The 16,763-nt window shown below is 39.8% G+C and overlaps 1 pseudogene; it reads left to right on the forward strand.

Moving 5' to 3' along the window:
• The first annotated feature begins 15,939 nt into the window (after positions 1–15,939).
• LOC117196229 (uncharacterized) lies at positions 15,940–16,079 on the forward strand (annotated as a pseudogene).
• Positions 16,080–16,763: the final 684 nt, after the last annotated feature.

Here is a 16,763-nt window from a genome sequence, read left to right on the forward strand (position 1 = left end):
TTCACTACATATTTTTATATAAACTTTACTCTCACCTCAGGTGACATAAAATGCTAAGTTCGAATTCCATTCCCTAGGTTACCAGCAAGAGCATCTACCTTTGATTAAGCCATGCTCGAACTCTCTCATCTCTCTTTTGCAATTCTCTCTCAAAGCTAAGAGTATAATAGCAACAGTAGCTTTTGAGTTGATTGCTGCTTTCATCCAGAGTTAAGTCAAAATGCCGAGGAAAATACCCAAGGAAGCAGAGGAAACAAATACTCTCTACATTTGGACGATCATTTTTCCTGATTTCCTCCTATGATATAAAAAAAAAAAAAAAAAAACCTCAAATATTTTGTGAAAAGCCTATGTAATAAGTTAATAAGCCGACATAAGAAGTTAATGCTTCTTTGGTTGCACAAAATAGAAATTTACTCTGGTTACCCAAAGGGGGAAAAGAATCTATAGGAAGTATACTAGTGAATCTAATGAAATTCAAGGAAGATCTGGGTCAGATGGTCTAACCTTAGGATACATTTTACTGCAAATAACCAAAATCTGACTGAGTGGCTTTAGAAAAAAAAGACATTTAATTCTCTGACAAAATAACATTCCAGATATTCCAGGGCTGGTTCTGCCACTTAACAGTGTCATCAAGGAGCCAGATCCTTTCCATCCTTTCATTTTACCAGCCTCTGTGGGCCAGTCATTCTTGTACTTGGTTGCCTCATGGTCACAAGATAGCTGCCTTAACACCAGGCTCTTGGTTTAAAGGCAGGAAGCAGGGGGTGAGGATGGTGGCAAGGGCAGAGAGAAACTTATTATTCTTTCTCTTTTTCTCAAGTAGCAATAAGTATTTTATAGAAGACCCTCAGCAGACTTCCTACTACGTCTCACCAGACAGAACTGAGTTTATGATTATCATTGGATAGAACAGCATTAATAGGTTTATGATCATCGCTAGACTGGAATCTCATTTTTCATGAGCTCGAGGAATTGTCAGCTGACACCGGAGGGAAACTGTGATGTTTGATGGTGGATAAGAATGGAAACTATGCCTCTTGATGAACGGCCGGAGTGTGTGCCTCATACAGGGACCAGGGAGTTTGTGGACCTTGCTTTCTTCTGATAATGGGTTTCCATTGGCAGGAAACTCTAATGTCTTTTTCCTCCTTCTCTCAAATGCCAAAGGTCTAAGAGAAAGACTCATTGGCTCTGCTTGGCCTATCAGGGAGAATCTCAAAGTGAAGGCATGGCTCTGGTGCCACCTCTGATGATTCCCAGGTGCAAAAGAGGAGAACATCAGTCCTCAAAAAAAATGGGAATTGTCTTGACCTGGAGATAAACACGATGGACCTCCCTTACATCTACGTTAAATGAAATACCATCAAAAGGTATTTACTGACCTCCTAACTTGTAGAAGGAATTGTACAGGACCCTGCAGGGATACAATCTATAAGCTTTGGTCCTCGCCCCTGAAGAGACTATAATCTATTTGAGGAGAAGCCCGTGCAAATAGCACGATGGGGAGAAGATGAGAGCTAATTGTGAGGTAGAGACAATAAATGTTTTGACCCCAATAAGCTTTGCTGAAGATAATGGGATATAAACTACTTCACGTAGAGGAAGGAAAGGCCTGGAAATGTTTAATTCATCCAACCAAACTTCATGTAGTCAGCTCTGCCACAGCTCTTTCTTGGTCACCCCTGACCCCAGGGTCACAGCCTCTTCCGATGTTTATATCCCACCATTCTGGTGGCAAGGGCCAATCGTGTGGCCTTAGAGATTGCATCCAGAAATCCTGCTTTCCTCAGACAGCCTTCAACGCCAACTTCTCCACCTTCTCCTGCCTTCCTCAAGGTGTTCATTTTTTTTTCCTTTTTTTTTTTTTGGTTTGTGCCACAAGGCATGTGGGCTTAGTTTCGAACCCATGCCCCCTGCATTTGAAGCACAGACTCTCAACCACTGGACTGCCAGGGACGTCCTCAAGATGTTCATTTTTAACTCCTTCATTCCTAGTCCCACACCCTCATTTTCTGAGTCGTTAGTGAACACCTAACTATTATTAGGGGCAAAGGTCTTTTTTCTAGCCACAAAATAAGCACATCATATAAGATACAGTCAGCGACTCTGCTCCTGGTCTGCTGTGTGATAAACAGCAAGTCACCTAACCTTTCTGTGTTGAAGAAATCATTTAAAGAAAAGCAATATGATTTGCCTCTTTCCCACCTTTTCAATCAAGTTCCTGGTGAAAAATCAGTGAGGCAGCCCCAAAACATTTGGCGATATTTTAGCAAAATATTTTATGAAAATGTGCAGGCTTTTTATAAGAAAATAACAGAGTTGAATTGGATTTGTTATATATTCTCTCTTCTTGAGAGAGTTAATAGCCCTTCCGTTGGAAAATCCAATTACCAAAGTTTATACAATTTCTCTTGGTCATTGGAGAAGTCAGTAATGCTATGAATCCAATTAAGAAAAAAAAATGTTCACACCCTTAAATGAATTACAGTCAGCATGACTGAGACCTAATTAGAAGGCTATTGCCATCTGAGATTACTTATGAGCCAAAACCAAACTGCTAAACCAAAACAACGTGACTCCCAACGGCCCTGGAATAGTATTTGAGTTGAAAATTTGGTTAATATTTTCCCTCCAGACTTAGCACCCAGATCTGGATCTACTATTATCCCACAGAGGTTCTTTTTAAATCATTGAATGCTATCCAGGACTTTCCGCAGGAAGTAGACCCTTAGTAACAGGAAGACTTTGTGAAATTTTCTCCTTTGAGGAAAAAGAAGTCAGGAAAACGGGGATGCACTCTGGAGAAGGAATTTACATCTACCAGACTGCATTATTTCCAGATGAGCTGAAAACCGCTTCCTGTGTAAAGCCTTCCTTGATCCCATAAATTAGTAATTAACCTCCCTGTGATGGTGACTACCAGGGCTGATCATTTTAATCTCTTCCTAGCATTTATTTGAATGACTTATACCACCGTTAGTTATTTCCCCATGAATCTTCCTCACCAAAGTTGTAAGTTCTTGGGGAAACAACCAGTTCTTCCACACTTTGGACTCCTTCTCACCCCTACCAGTGTCTGGAATAGTTAATTATTATTATGTTTTTACTTTTCTGTTATTTATTTACTTTTTTAAATTGAAGTATAGTTGATGTATAATACTATATGTTATAGGTGTACAATATGGTGATTCACAATTTTTAAAGGTTATACTCCATCTAAGGGTCTTATAAAATATTTGCTATATTCCCCGTGCTGTACAATACATCATTGTAGCTTATTTTATACCTAATAGTTTGTTTGTTTATGGCCTATCTTTCCCACTAGAAAGTAAGCTTTGTAAGAGAAGGAACTTGGTTTACTCACTATTAGAAGAGTACACCGTAGAGAACCCACAGTGGAATAGTTAATTATTAAATAAGAACACCCGCTGTGTGTCAGACATTGTGTTAGCTACTGGAGAGAAAATGGATAGCAAAATTAGCACAGTTCTCTTCACCCATCGCTTAGAGTCTAGATGGATATGACATATGATTGAATAAGCAATCACAGCAAAATGCCGTGCATCCTGTGATTGGACGTGAGGTGTCCAGAGAGGGTTCATTTCGATGCCTGCATCATGAATGCCCCAAGGGTGGTATTCCACAGGTAAAATGAAGTGTGGTTTGTTCAGTAGCATTCCATTGGAGGTTGAATATGAATTCTTGGGAAGCTGAGTAAGTTCAGATGTCAGTTCCTAATCATTGAGAAGAATCATGTGAGCCTCGCATCCAGACTGCACATGTACTAAACCGAAGGGGCCTCTGAAGACATCTCAAGGCTCTGGGGTGAGGAGGAGGGAACTCTAGCTCCCCAACTCCCCACCTTTGCTGATTGTTCCTTTTTTTTTTTTTTTTTTTTTTGCGGTATGCGGGCCTCTCACTGTTATGGCCTCTCCCGTTGCGGAGCACAGGCTCCGGACACGCAGGCTCAGCGGTCATGGCTCACGGGCACAGCCGCTCCACGGCATATGGGATCTTCCCGGACCGGGGCACGAACCCGTGTCCCCTGCATCGGCAGGCGGACTCTCAACCACTGCGCCACCAGGGCAGCCCTGATTGTTCCTTTTAATGAATGTCTTTCTACATATTCCTAAAGTCAATTGTTTGCTTATGTGAACACGAGTATAAGCTCCAACATTCATGAGGAGCTCGAATGAACCGGACCAGAAGATATCTCTTGCATGAAGGGAAGTGCAGGAAACTATGGAAACACACAACCAGAGCATTCAACCTACTTTCAAGACACATTCAATCAAATTATGAATAAATGATTATCTTAAGAAAAATGGGGATTCAGATGAGAATCTAAGAAAATAAAAATGTAAATTGAAATTATGAATCATTCATTCAGCTGATAGTTATTGGATGACCTATTACACGTATGTTATCTTATAACTATGAGATCTGTAGTTACTTCAGAGTTTGGGGACAGTTAAATCTGGTAAGTACTGAGGTTGCTGTTGCTGCCTAGAAACTTTGTCTGCAGCTTGGATAAAGGTAAAGTCGGACAAGGCAGAAAGGCAAATCTCACTGCTCAGCACATCCTGTAGTTTTCTAGGATATTGTGAGCAGAAAGAGTATGCTGCCAGTTGTACAAACCTAGGCAAGGACAAAAAAAAGTTGCTTGGAGAAAATAATGTTTTGAGGCAAATGAAGGGACAATCTTCAGGAAATAAATTTATAAGGATTATTAAATTCTAAGCCAATGAGAAGTAACTCTTCCCTTACTTTAATTAACGTGTGTTTGCTGCATCAAACAGCTTTCTTCCCTCCATACGCCAGCCTAGCATCTTCAAGGAAGACAACAGAAGTCATAAAACACACATACACGGACCTCCAGTCTGGACCCAATGGCACAGACTCATTTATTTCCTGGTCAACTATACACTCTGGAAACGGCATGCAAGGCACCCAGAGGAGAACTCTGAGAAGTGGTGAGAAGAAGGCGAGCTGGTCTGGGACCCCAGGAGGAGAGGAATGGCACAGTGGTAGGGCATCTTGCACCAGCCATCTACCCAACAGAAGGTCACCAGACATGTTGTTTCCCAGCTCCCCACCTAGGAAAGGAAGGCAGCACAGGTGGGCTCACTCTTCTCCCATATTGAACAGGAGACCCTCTGACAGCATCAGGCAAACCCAACTCCACAGGCAAGGGGGATGAATTGGGAGCCCTGAGCTAGGGGACGCACTTTCCTTCCTGCAGGGCCTGAGACATCTTTTCTGCCAAGAGAAACTGAGGTGAGTGGGCAGAAACAGGAGAAAAGACCCGGCGACAGCAAGCTGCCTGGTCCAAGAAGCCTCTTTGTTCCCAAGGGTCCCAAACTCTCCTTTGCCCAGAAGTAGCCAGGGGACATTGACAGGGGCATCCTACCACACCCCTCCTCACCAAGTCTCGCCCAAGCACCCAGGCCTGGGGACCAGCCTCCACCCGCTTAGCCAGCACCAGCAGGGAGCACAGGGAGCCCCAGGCACTGATAAACCAAACCCATTAATATAGCACCACAAAGGCTCTAGGAATTAAACTGCCATTGGAATCACAGCCACAAAAGTAGGTCAGGAGCTGCATGCCAAACCTGAAGAGGGTGAACGCCTGCTAAAATAAAAGCTTTAAATGGGACCCAGAGTATTGCCAACATAATTGGCAAAGTGTCCAGAATACAGCTGAGAATCACCATCATACCAAGAACGAAGGAAGTTACAACTCGAATAAGAAAAGCCAATCAGCTGATGCCCACACCAAGACAAAGCAAAGGTAGGAATTATCTGACAAGGATTTTAAAACAGAATAATAAAAGTGCTTGATCAATAACAAATTCTCTTGAAATAAATGAAAAAAAAATAGAAAACCTCAGCAAAGAAACAGAAGTTATTTTAAAAAAAAATAGAAATTATAGAACTGAAAAATACAAATTTAAAAACCCACGGTACGTGCTCAATAGTAGAATAAAGATGACAAAGGACAGAAGCAGTGAACTTGAGACAACTGCCTGTGGGACAATAACAAAAAAATCAACATTCTTACTATTGTAGTTGCATAGGGACCAGAGAAAGATTGTAGAGCTGAAAGAGCATTTGAAGAAATAATGGCTGAAAAAGTCCCAAATTTGGTGAAAAATGCAAGTCTGCACAGAGGAAAATCTTCAGGATGTAGGGCTAAGCCAACAGTTCTTAGACTTGACACCCAAAGCACAATCCAATACAGAAAAAACTGGTAAGCTGGACCTCATGAAAAGTTTTTTTAACATCGTTATTGGAATATAACTGCTTTACAATGTTGTGTTAGTTTCTGCTGTATAACAAAGTGAATCAGCTGTATGTATACATATATCCCCATATCCCCTCCCTCTTGCATCTCCCTCCCACACTCCCTATCCCACCCCTCTAAGTGGTCACAAAGCACCGAGCTGGTCTGCGCTAGGCAGCTGCTTCCCACTAGCTATCAATTTTACATTCGGTAGTGTATATATGTCAATGCTACTCTCTCACTTCGTCCCATCTTACCCTTCCCCCTCCCCGTGTCCTCAAGTCCATTCTCTACGTCTGCATCTTTATTCCTGTCCTGCTCTAGGTTCATCAGAACCTTTTTTTTTTTTTTTTAGATTCCATATATATATGTGTTAGCATACAGTATTTGTTTTTCTCTTTCTGACTTACTTCGCTCTGTATGACAGACTCTAGGTCCATCCACCTGACTACAAATAACTCAATTTCATTTCTTTTATGGTTGAGTAATATTCCATTGTATATATGTGCCACATCTTCTTTACCCATTCATCTGTCGATGGACAATTAGGTTGCTTCCATGTCCTGGCTATTGTAAATAGTGCTGCAGTGAATATTGTGGTACTTGACTCTTCTTGAATTATGGTTTTCTCAGGGTATATGCCCAGCAGTGGGATTGCTGGGTCGTATGGTAGTTCTATTTTTAGTTTTTTAAGGAAGCTCCATACTGTTCTCCATAGTGGCTGTATCAATTTGCATTCCCACCAACAGTGCAAGAGGGTTCCCTTTTCTCCACAACCTCTCCAGCATTTATTGTTTGTAGATTTTTTGATGATGGCCATTCTGACTGGTGTGAAGTGATACCTCACTGTAGTTTTGATTTGCATTTCTCTAATGATCAGTGATGTTGAGCATCCTTTCATGTGTTTGTTGGCGATCTGTATATCTTCTTTGCAGAAATGTCTATTTAGGTCTTCTGCCCTTTTTTGGATTGGGTTGTTTGTTTTTGTGATATTGAGCTGCATGAGCTGCTTGTATATTTCGGAGATTAATCCTTTGTCAGTTGCTTCGTTTGCAAATATTTTCTCCCATTCTGAGCATTGTCTTTTCACCTTGTTTATGGTTTCCTTTGCTGTGCAAAAGCTTTGAAGTTTCATTAGGTCCCATTTGTTTATTTTTGTTTTTATTTCCATTTCTCTATGAGGTGGGTCAAAAAGGATCTTGCTGTAATTTATGTCATAGAGTGTTCTACCTATGTTTTCCTCTAAGACTTTTATATTGTCTGGCCTTACGTTTAAGTCTTTAATCCATTTTGAGTTTATTTTTGTATATGATCTTAGGGAGTGTTCTAGTTTCATTCTTTTACACGTAGCTGTCCAGTTTTCCCAGCACCACTTACTGAAGAGGCTGTCTTCTCGCCATTGTATATTTTTGCCTCCTTTATCAAAGATAAGGTGACCATATGTGCATGGGTTTACCTCTGGGCTTTCTATCCTGTTCCATTGACCTATATTTCTATTTTTGTGCCAGTACCATGCTGTCTCGATTACTGTAGCTTTGTAGTATAGTCTGAAGTCAGGGAGTCTGTTTCCTCCAGCTCCATTTTTCTCTCTCAAGATTGCTTTGGCTATTCGGGGTCTTTTGTGTTTCCATACAAATTGTGAAATTTTTTGTTCTAGTTCTGTGAAAAATGCCATTGGTAGTTTGAGAGGGATTGCATTGAATCTGTAGATTGCTTTGGGTAGTATAGTCATTTTCACAGTGTTATTTCTTCCAATCCAAGAACATGGTATATCTCCCCATCTGTTTGTATCGTCTTTAATTTCTTTCATCAGCATCTTATAGTTTTCTGCATACAGGTCTTTTGTCTCCTTAGGTAGGTTTATCCCTAGGTATTTTATTCTTTTTGTTGCAATGGTAAATGGGAGTGTTTCCTTAATTTCTCTTTCAGATGTTTCATCATTAGTGTATAGGAATGCAAGAGATTTCTGTGCATTAATTTTGTATCCTGCTACTTTACCAAATTAATTGATTAGCTCTAGTAGTTTTCTGTGGACCTCATGAAATTTAAAAATTTGTTCTGTGAAAACCCATTTGAAGAAGATGAACAGACAAGTTATAGAGTTGGAAAAATATTTGCAAAGTACATATCCAACAAAGGATTCATATCTAGGATACATAAGGAATTCTCAAAACTCAACAGGAAAAAAAACCACCCAACTAGGAAATGGACAAAAAACAAGAACAGACACTTCACTGAAGAGGATATATAGATGGCAAATACACACATGAAAAGAGGCTCAACATCATTAGCTATTAGGGGAACATGAATTAAAACCACAATGAGCTATCACTACATAGCTACCAGAACAACTAAAATAAAAAATAGTGACAACATCAAATGCTGACAAGGATATGGAGAAACTGGATCATGCATACATTATGTAAATTTAGGGAGTATAGTTAATATGCTGATTAGAGGCCTCAGCTACAGAAACAAGTGCTGGTTTACAAGAAGAAGCAGGAATTAATCTTCTACCATTCCTGTCAGCCAGACCAGGAGGGAATAAAGCTAAAGAATGACACCTTTCTTTAACCAAGCTGCACTGCAGTACAAAAAGCTGCTCAAGTGTTCAGGAAAACAAAGACTGACTGAAAAAAAGGTGCAGAATACAACATGTGAATTTTGAACATAACCTAAGAGTGAGCACCATACTCTCAGGCAGAGGGGGCAGGGTGTACTGCTTTGGGACAGAATGCATAGTCTAGGTCAGAGGTCAGCTGGAGACTGAGTGGCCTAGAGAGCACAAGGGATTCCTACAGTTTGAACTGGACAGTCTGCTCAGCTGCAGCCAACCTTTGGGAAACTGCAACAAACTAACAGAGGGCAGACCTAAGGAAGGCTGGTCCAAGGCAGTGATAAAACTGAGTCTACCTATACAATCTCTATTTGTAAATGATTAGTACTCTGTAATTTCTTGAGACCTTTAGTAACTGTACACACACACACACACACACACACACAGAGAGAGAGACACAAAACACATAGAGAACACATACAGTGGGAGCCAAGCAAGTTGCAGGCTGACTTAGACACACCAGGCTGTGCACATGGCAATCTTTGCCTAGAATTAACTCTGCTTCTTGTCCCTCCTGCAAATAGCAACCAGACTGGGCACAGCTCTACTGCCTGTTGATTCAGAGCCTCCCCTCACCACTCCATCTCCTGCTGCCTGATTGCAGGAAGAGTCCTGATTATGTGTGTACATGGGGCCCAGGAGAATCGGAAGAAATAGGATGGGAGGGTAATCTACACATCTTTTGACTGCTTTGCCCCAAATATAGGTGTGATCAGAACAGTTTGGGTGTTGGCTACTTCATTCAATCAGCCTGGTACAGTTTAAGAGGAAATTAGAAATCAGAGGGAATGTCTTTGGCCCACCCTAAGCCAGATCATCTGTAATAGGAATTATGGTTGGACTGTGATCTCATGGTTTTCAAGATGAGGCCATTCACAGGTATGGTTACTGGGATGAAGATCTTAGTATATTCTTCCTCTCAATTATGTTTCTAAAAACCATCACCATAACAAAATAGAGCTCTTCATTTAGGAAAAAAAGTCTAGGGATAAAGATGAACTGTTTTTTCCAAATGCCAAATTTATATTGAAAGCAAAATCATCATAACAGTTAAAGAATGCGGGCAACCAAGATCTTTTCTCAGTTTTCCTTCCTTGTTAATAACTCCTTGGCTGAAATCTAATTACCTTTTCCAGGTTTGTTTCTCCCTAACTGACCCTGAGTTTTTTTTCCACGTTAGGCCCTCTCAGGGCTTTTCAGTGTCAGGATGGTGGCAAAAGCCACAGCACTTTCCTCCCGACCATGGCCTCTTTCCTTTACCCTGTGATACAGGCTGGCAGGCCTGAGAAGGTGGCTGGTCTACCAGATGTTCCTTTTAACTGCTATTCTATTCATGTCTCCCTTGAGGCTTTTGCACTTGGCCAGACTGAAAAAGGAAGAAACTACTTGGTAGCACAATGACCTGCATTCCAAATATTTCCTTCTGCCCTTCCCCCTAGCCCCAGTCTCCCTGACAGTGCCTCTTTTCTACACCTTTCCAGCTTTATGATGTTCTAATGGAAAACAATCTGCCAAGATCCTCCTTTCCTTCTTCTCGACTTTTTAAAACATTAGCAAAGATGTTCTTATGATACGAGTCATCAGCACTTTTTCATATTGTTTTTGAAATTCTTTTAAAAACTAACTATTGCTTAATTTGCATTAGAAAAACTTCTTAACCAAACGTTGAAAACTATATAAATAAGCAGAGTTTTTATTTAGAGGTGCTAGTGGTTTACACATGGAAGTATAAAATTTATAAAAAGTCTCTATTTTTTTTTTAAGATTGGATTTTTACATTTATCTCTAAATTCTCTGAAAATTATTTTGACATATGATATAATTTATTTTGATATGATGAAAGTTTAAAACCTTTGTTATATTTTTCGTTATAAAAGCAATACACCCTCGTTGCAAAATATAACATATTAAGAAGTTTACAAAGTAAAAAGAGAAGAATTCTCCTTTTCCCATCTCTCAAAACCCACAGCTAAAACAACAAATTTTAAGTTTCTTAAAGAAAACTTAATCTGAAGTATACACAATTACTTTTACTATTACTTTTACCTTCAAGTCATTTTCCCATACATATACAAATGTATATAACATACATAAATGCATATCTATGTACCCATTAAACATGCAAAATATATATGCATATATAAAACATTTTAAACAAAACCACTGCGCCACCAGGGAAGCCCTATATATGTATATTTTAAATGTTGATAGATGCTTTCAAAATTGCCCTCCAAAAAGATGACTTCAATATATGCTACCTGCAACTATACATGAGAATACCTGAAAAATAAGGTTTTAAATGAGTCATGAAATAGGGGAAGAATACATTAGCATAAAACAACTAAAGGCTATTATAAAGCTACTTATGAGAATATAAAATAACAAAGTATAAACAAAGACAAATATGATTTAAAAGGTATAGTAAATATATATTTGAGTAAATATGAATTTCTTTAAAAAAGTAATGTAGGTACTGCAGATCTTTTTGCCAGAAAGATACAGTTTTGCACCATTATAAAAATAAATGTTATGAGTAATAAAGGATTTAGGGAGGGTACTGGTCTAAATTTTGAAAAACTGAAGACTAACCACCAATTTCAATTCATAAAACTTGTTGGATACTTTAAAAAACAGCTATAACGGGCTTCCCTGGTGGCGCAGTGGTTGAGAGTCCGCCTGCCGATGCAGGGGACGCGGGTTCATGCCCCGGTCCGGGAAGATCCCACATGCCGCGGAGCGGCTGGGCCCGTGAGCCATGGCCGCTGAGCCTGCGCGTCCGGAGCCTATGCTCCGCAACGGGAGAGGCCACGGCAGTAAGAGGCCTACGTACTGCAAAAAAACCCAAAAAAAAACAAACAAAAAAAAAATAAAATAAATGTTATGAGTAATAAAGGATTTAGGGAGGGTACTGGTCTAAATTTTGAAAAACTGAAGACTAACCACCAATTTCAATTCATAAAACTTGTTGGATACTTTAAAAAACAGCTATAATGGGCTTCCCTGGTGGCGCAGTGGTTGAGAGTCCGCCTGCCGATGCAGGGGACGTGGGTTCGTGCCCCGGTCCGGGAGGATCCCACATGCCACGGAGCGGCTGGGCCTGTGAGCCATGGCTGCTGGGCCTGCGCGTCCGGAGCCTGTGCTCCGCAACGGGAGAGGCCACAACAGTGAGAGGCCCGCGTACCGCAAAAAAAAAAAAAAAAAAAAAAAAAAAAGCCATTTGGGGTGGCAACTGAGGAAATTTGAAAATGAACTAGATATTAGATTATATTATGGAGCTACTGTTAATTGTCTTAGGCATGATAATGATATGATGGAAGAATGTCCATGGTTCTCAGGAGGTGCATGTTGAAGAATTGTGGTCATGATATCTGAAACTTACTTTCAAATGGCCCAGCGTGGCAAAATGTATCAACGTTTGAATCTAGGGAGAGGGTAAATAAGTGTGTGCTGTCCTATTGTTTCAACTTTTCTATGGGATTGAAAATTCTTAAAATAGAAAATTGGAGAAGGGACTTCCCTGGTGGTGCAGTGGTTTAGAATCCACCTGCCAGTGCAGGGGACACAGGTTCGAGCCCTGGTCTGGGAAGATCCCACATGCCTTGGAGCAACTAGGCCCCTTCCCCACAACTACTGAGCCTGCCCTCTAGAGCCTGCGAGACACAACTACTGAAGCCCACATGCCACAACTACTGAGCCTGCCCATCTAGAGCCCGTGCTCCGCAGCAGAAGCCACCGCAATGAGAAGTCCACGCACCACAACAAAAAGTAGCCCCCGCTCGCTGCAACTAGAGAAAGCCCATGCACAGCAACGAAGACCCAACACAGCCAAAAATAAATTTAAAAAATAAAACAAAATTTAAAAAGAAAGTCGGAGAAGAAGGAAAATAAAACGGTGAAGTTGCAGATCTGGTGTCGACAATTTTATTTCATTATGTTAGATTCTCTGAGGAGAAAGAGAGGTGCTTTGGGGGAACCCACATTTGATTTAGATCTCTGAGGTTATATTTTTAAATTACCATTTCTGTGTCCTCAGTATTAGGCCAGGTAGGTTTGCAAGGAACAAAGCATCTCCCTGACCACTAGCTATGCCTCCCAAATACACAGCATATATCCCAAGGGGGTCGACCTAGGAATATGAGGAACTGGGGAGAAACCTCTTCACTGCTAGAAAGACACCCAAGGCTCAGGCCTCCATGAGGGCAGACCACCAGGGCTGTCATCACATAGAGGCAGGACACTGTGACTTCTGACCACTCTAAACGTCGAGCCTAACACCAGGGAGTGGTCCAAGCAGAGGATGCTCTAGCTCATTAGCGCTCAGGCCAAAATTACTGAACGTGTCCAGACTATTTTAGATAGTGAATTTGATGGGTTGATGATGCTTGCATCCAGCCCTGGCTGAGTCAACCTTTCTGGCTTTTCAGACACTTAAGTAAATAGAGTAGGAATTGGCTCTTAAAATAATTCCCAAGAGCAATTTGCCACAAGATTAATAGCATTCTGTCATGAATACAGGATTTGGAGAAAACATATATATCCATATGTATTTATATATTTACATATGCATATAGTATACATATATATGCATATATACACACACATCTATATTATATTTTGCCTTTGCTAGCTTTAGTTGACAATTACTTTTACTGTTTTTAAATTTTTTTATTTTCAGGTAACTAGTTCTTTCTTAATTATCTCATTAGTAAGAAGAGTCAGAAATATTGACCCTGTAGAGTGATGACATTTTGCATAGTGGTCATTTTTTTTAATTCAGAAAGAATTTTAAATTTTAATTACTTCTTTTTCTTACTTATCACTGTAATTTGAGGAAGTAATAAAAGCTTTAAGCATTATTTCTAGACTTATCAATAGCTAAGAGACTGGAAGGCTATGAAAAAAAATGATATGCCAAATAAAATTCTAGGGGCAGCTACACATCCAAAACAAACTTAAAAACTCAGATATTTGTCCATATGATAGGAAATGACTGAATTTGGAGACAAAGACAAGAGTATCTGACTCCTATTTCATTAGCCGTCATATGTGTCCACTACCATATGAGTTCTAGGCTTAATTATACATTTTGTTTTTCATCTGAAAAATGCAGCATTCTTAATTCTATTTATTATTATTTTTTAATTTATTTATTTGGTTGCACGAGGTCTTAGTTGCAGCATGCGGGCTCCTTAGTTGTAGCATGTGAACTCTTAGTTTCGGCACGCATGTGGGATCTAGTTCCCTGACCAGGGATCGAACCTGGGCCCCCTGCATTGGGAGTGTGGAGTCTTAACCACTGGACCACCAGGGAAGTCCTTAATTCTATTTAGTATTGATTTGAATTAAACTATGCAGGAACAACTCATAGACTATTTTTCTTGGGACCTGTAGTGTGTTATTTCAGGGGAACTCTCTGCTATGAGCCTGTTTCACAGAAAATGGACGATGTTAAGTATAACTAAAACAGAGACATGTTTCTAAACATTTCAGAGGTATGAGTAGTATCATTAAGTAACACAGTCCTCTCTTCAAAACTGGTCTCACAAGCAGAAAGAGTAGCCTTTGAGTCTTGAGCACCACACAGCAAGGCCCCTTTCTATCACCGTATCTCCCATTCCATCTGTCTTTCAAAGCCCATGGCTGACAAGAGAGTAAGCTCTCATCACGTACTTTCAGAGTGAGCTCTCATCTTGTTTATAGCGTCCAGACTCTTCATAAATATAATTAACTTCATCTACAAAAAACAGTGAAACTTTAACTATTGCAAAACAGCCTTCCAGAACCCTAAGGTTTTCAAAATGGATTTGAACCTGGAAGTAACCCTGATCCCTCCATTCTTGCATACACACAAAATAATAATAATAAAACAACAGTAGTGATAATACCTGAGCATTGAGCAAAACAAAACAAAATAAAAACCAAAAACTTCCTCAATCTATACATATCACACCTGATATTCTGATGTGCTGAATATGATTTATTCATTCATTCACTTGTTGATTGATTCAACAAATACTTATTTACCAACTATAATGAGTTCCATTCAAGGCAGGGGGGGGGCCATGTGTGGGCATGGCAGTAAATAAGACAGACAAGGTTTATTTGGATGGTTGAACAGGAAAGGGCTTCAATCTAAGTCTTGGAATGATGAGGATGCTACAATCCAAGGACCAGCACCCCAGAGAGAGACAATGGAAGAGCTAGGGGTCTGAAGTAACAATAAACTTAGTGTGTTGATGGACAAAGGCTAAAGCATGGGAGCAAGCAAGAGAGTGGTAGGAGGTTAAGATCGGAGAAGTATTTAGTAGCCATAGGACGAAGTTTTATTTTTATTCTATGTGCAGTTGGATGTCACTAGAGGATTTTAAGCAGAAAAGTCACTAATACCTTATTTATGTTTTTAAAAGATTGTTCTTGCTGCTTTTAGAAGAATGGACTGTAGGAGGCAAGATAGAAGCAGAGTAGAGCTTGGACCAAACTTTTAAGGCATAAATGATGCATTCTGATTGCCTATAATATATATATAAGACCACTATGTCAGCACAATGGATGAAGTAAATGGGAGAATCAAGGGAAACTAGAAAAAGCAAGGAGAGAAGATGAGGGAAGAAATTGGGAAAGATCTGAACCTAGGAATGGGCACTGTGTAATGAGTAATGAGCAGTCCTAAATAGGACTTCCATGACTTCCATGAGCCTGGGACACCTTGTTATAGAAAAGTAAGGAAATGCCAGAAAGTATGATGATGCTCCAAACTAATGAGGGCATGTCAAAAGGTTGTAGGAGTCTGCATGAAGGGGCAACCACTGGCAGTATTCTAGGCCATGCATTCATCAGAATGAATACTGAATGAAATGGATATTACACGTTGAAGAAAAAGGATCCATGAAGGTCATACTGACACTGATAAAAATTCTTTACAAAGCCCAAGTGGAGGAGGAGTTATACTCTACAGAAAAAAAAGTGCCAACTAATAAATGCAAAGGCATGATGTAAGTAGAAAATCCCCATTTTTACAATCACTACAGTAATAACTGATTCAGCAAGAACCAAAAATGGGTGGCTAAGATCAAAAGTAGTATCTGTTCTTATCAGTTTAAGATCTGATATGTCCTCTATCCAAGGACAATATATTATTAGAAAGGAATGAAGTACTGATACATGCTACCTCATGAATGAACCTTGAAAACATTATGCTAAATGAAAGAAGCCAGCCACAGACAGCCACGTACTGTATGGTTTTATTTATGTGAAATGTCCAGAAGAGGCAAATCCATTGACAGAAAGTAGGTTAGTGGTTGCTAGGGGCTGGATGGGTTAGGCGGAAATGGTGAGTGGCTGCTAAGTGGTCCAGGGTTTCTTTTGGGGATGATAAAATGTTATAAAATTGATTTGGGTGATGGTTGCACAACTGTGAATATACTAGAAACTAATGAATTGTGTAATTTAAATGGATGAATTTTATAGTATGTGAAATATATCTCAATAAAGCTGTTTTTTAAAAACAAAAAAAGTAAAGTAAAAAATAAAGTAAATAAAAGGAGCTAAAACTCAAAAAAAAAAGAAAGGTGAGAGGGTTCTGCTTGTGCTTAGGATGTAAAAAGCTGCTAGACAAGGTTGCTCCCATTCTAACAACAAGAAAAAGTTGTATAATCAGTAAAATGATAACTTTTCTAGAACTCACCAGAGAGATGAGGTCACAGGACAACCAAGTAAATTGAATTCCACAGAGTGACAATCCCCTCTGCAGAGAAGTGGGACTTTTGCCTTTGAGAGGGCATGAGTAGAAGAGGTCATTGCCATAAAGGTGGATAAGAAGAAATCAGCTAATATTGCTTAATAAATTCTTAAAATCAG

Source organism: Orcinus orca, chromosome 4 (genome assembly GCF_937001465.1).
Source record: "Orcinus orca chromosome 4, mOrcOrc1.1, whole genome shotgun sequence".
Classification (NCBI taxonomy): domain Eukaryota; kingdom Metazoa; phylum Chordata; class Mammalia; order Artiodactyla; family Delphinidae; genus Orcinus; species Orcinus orca.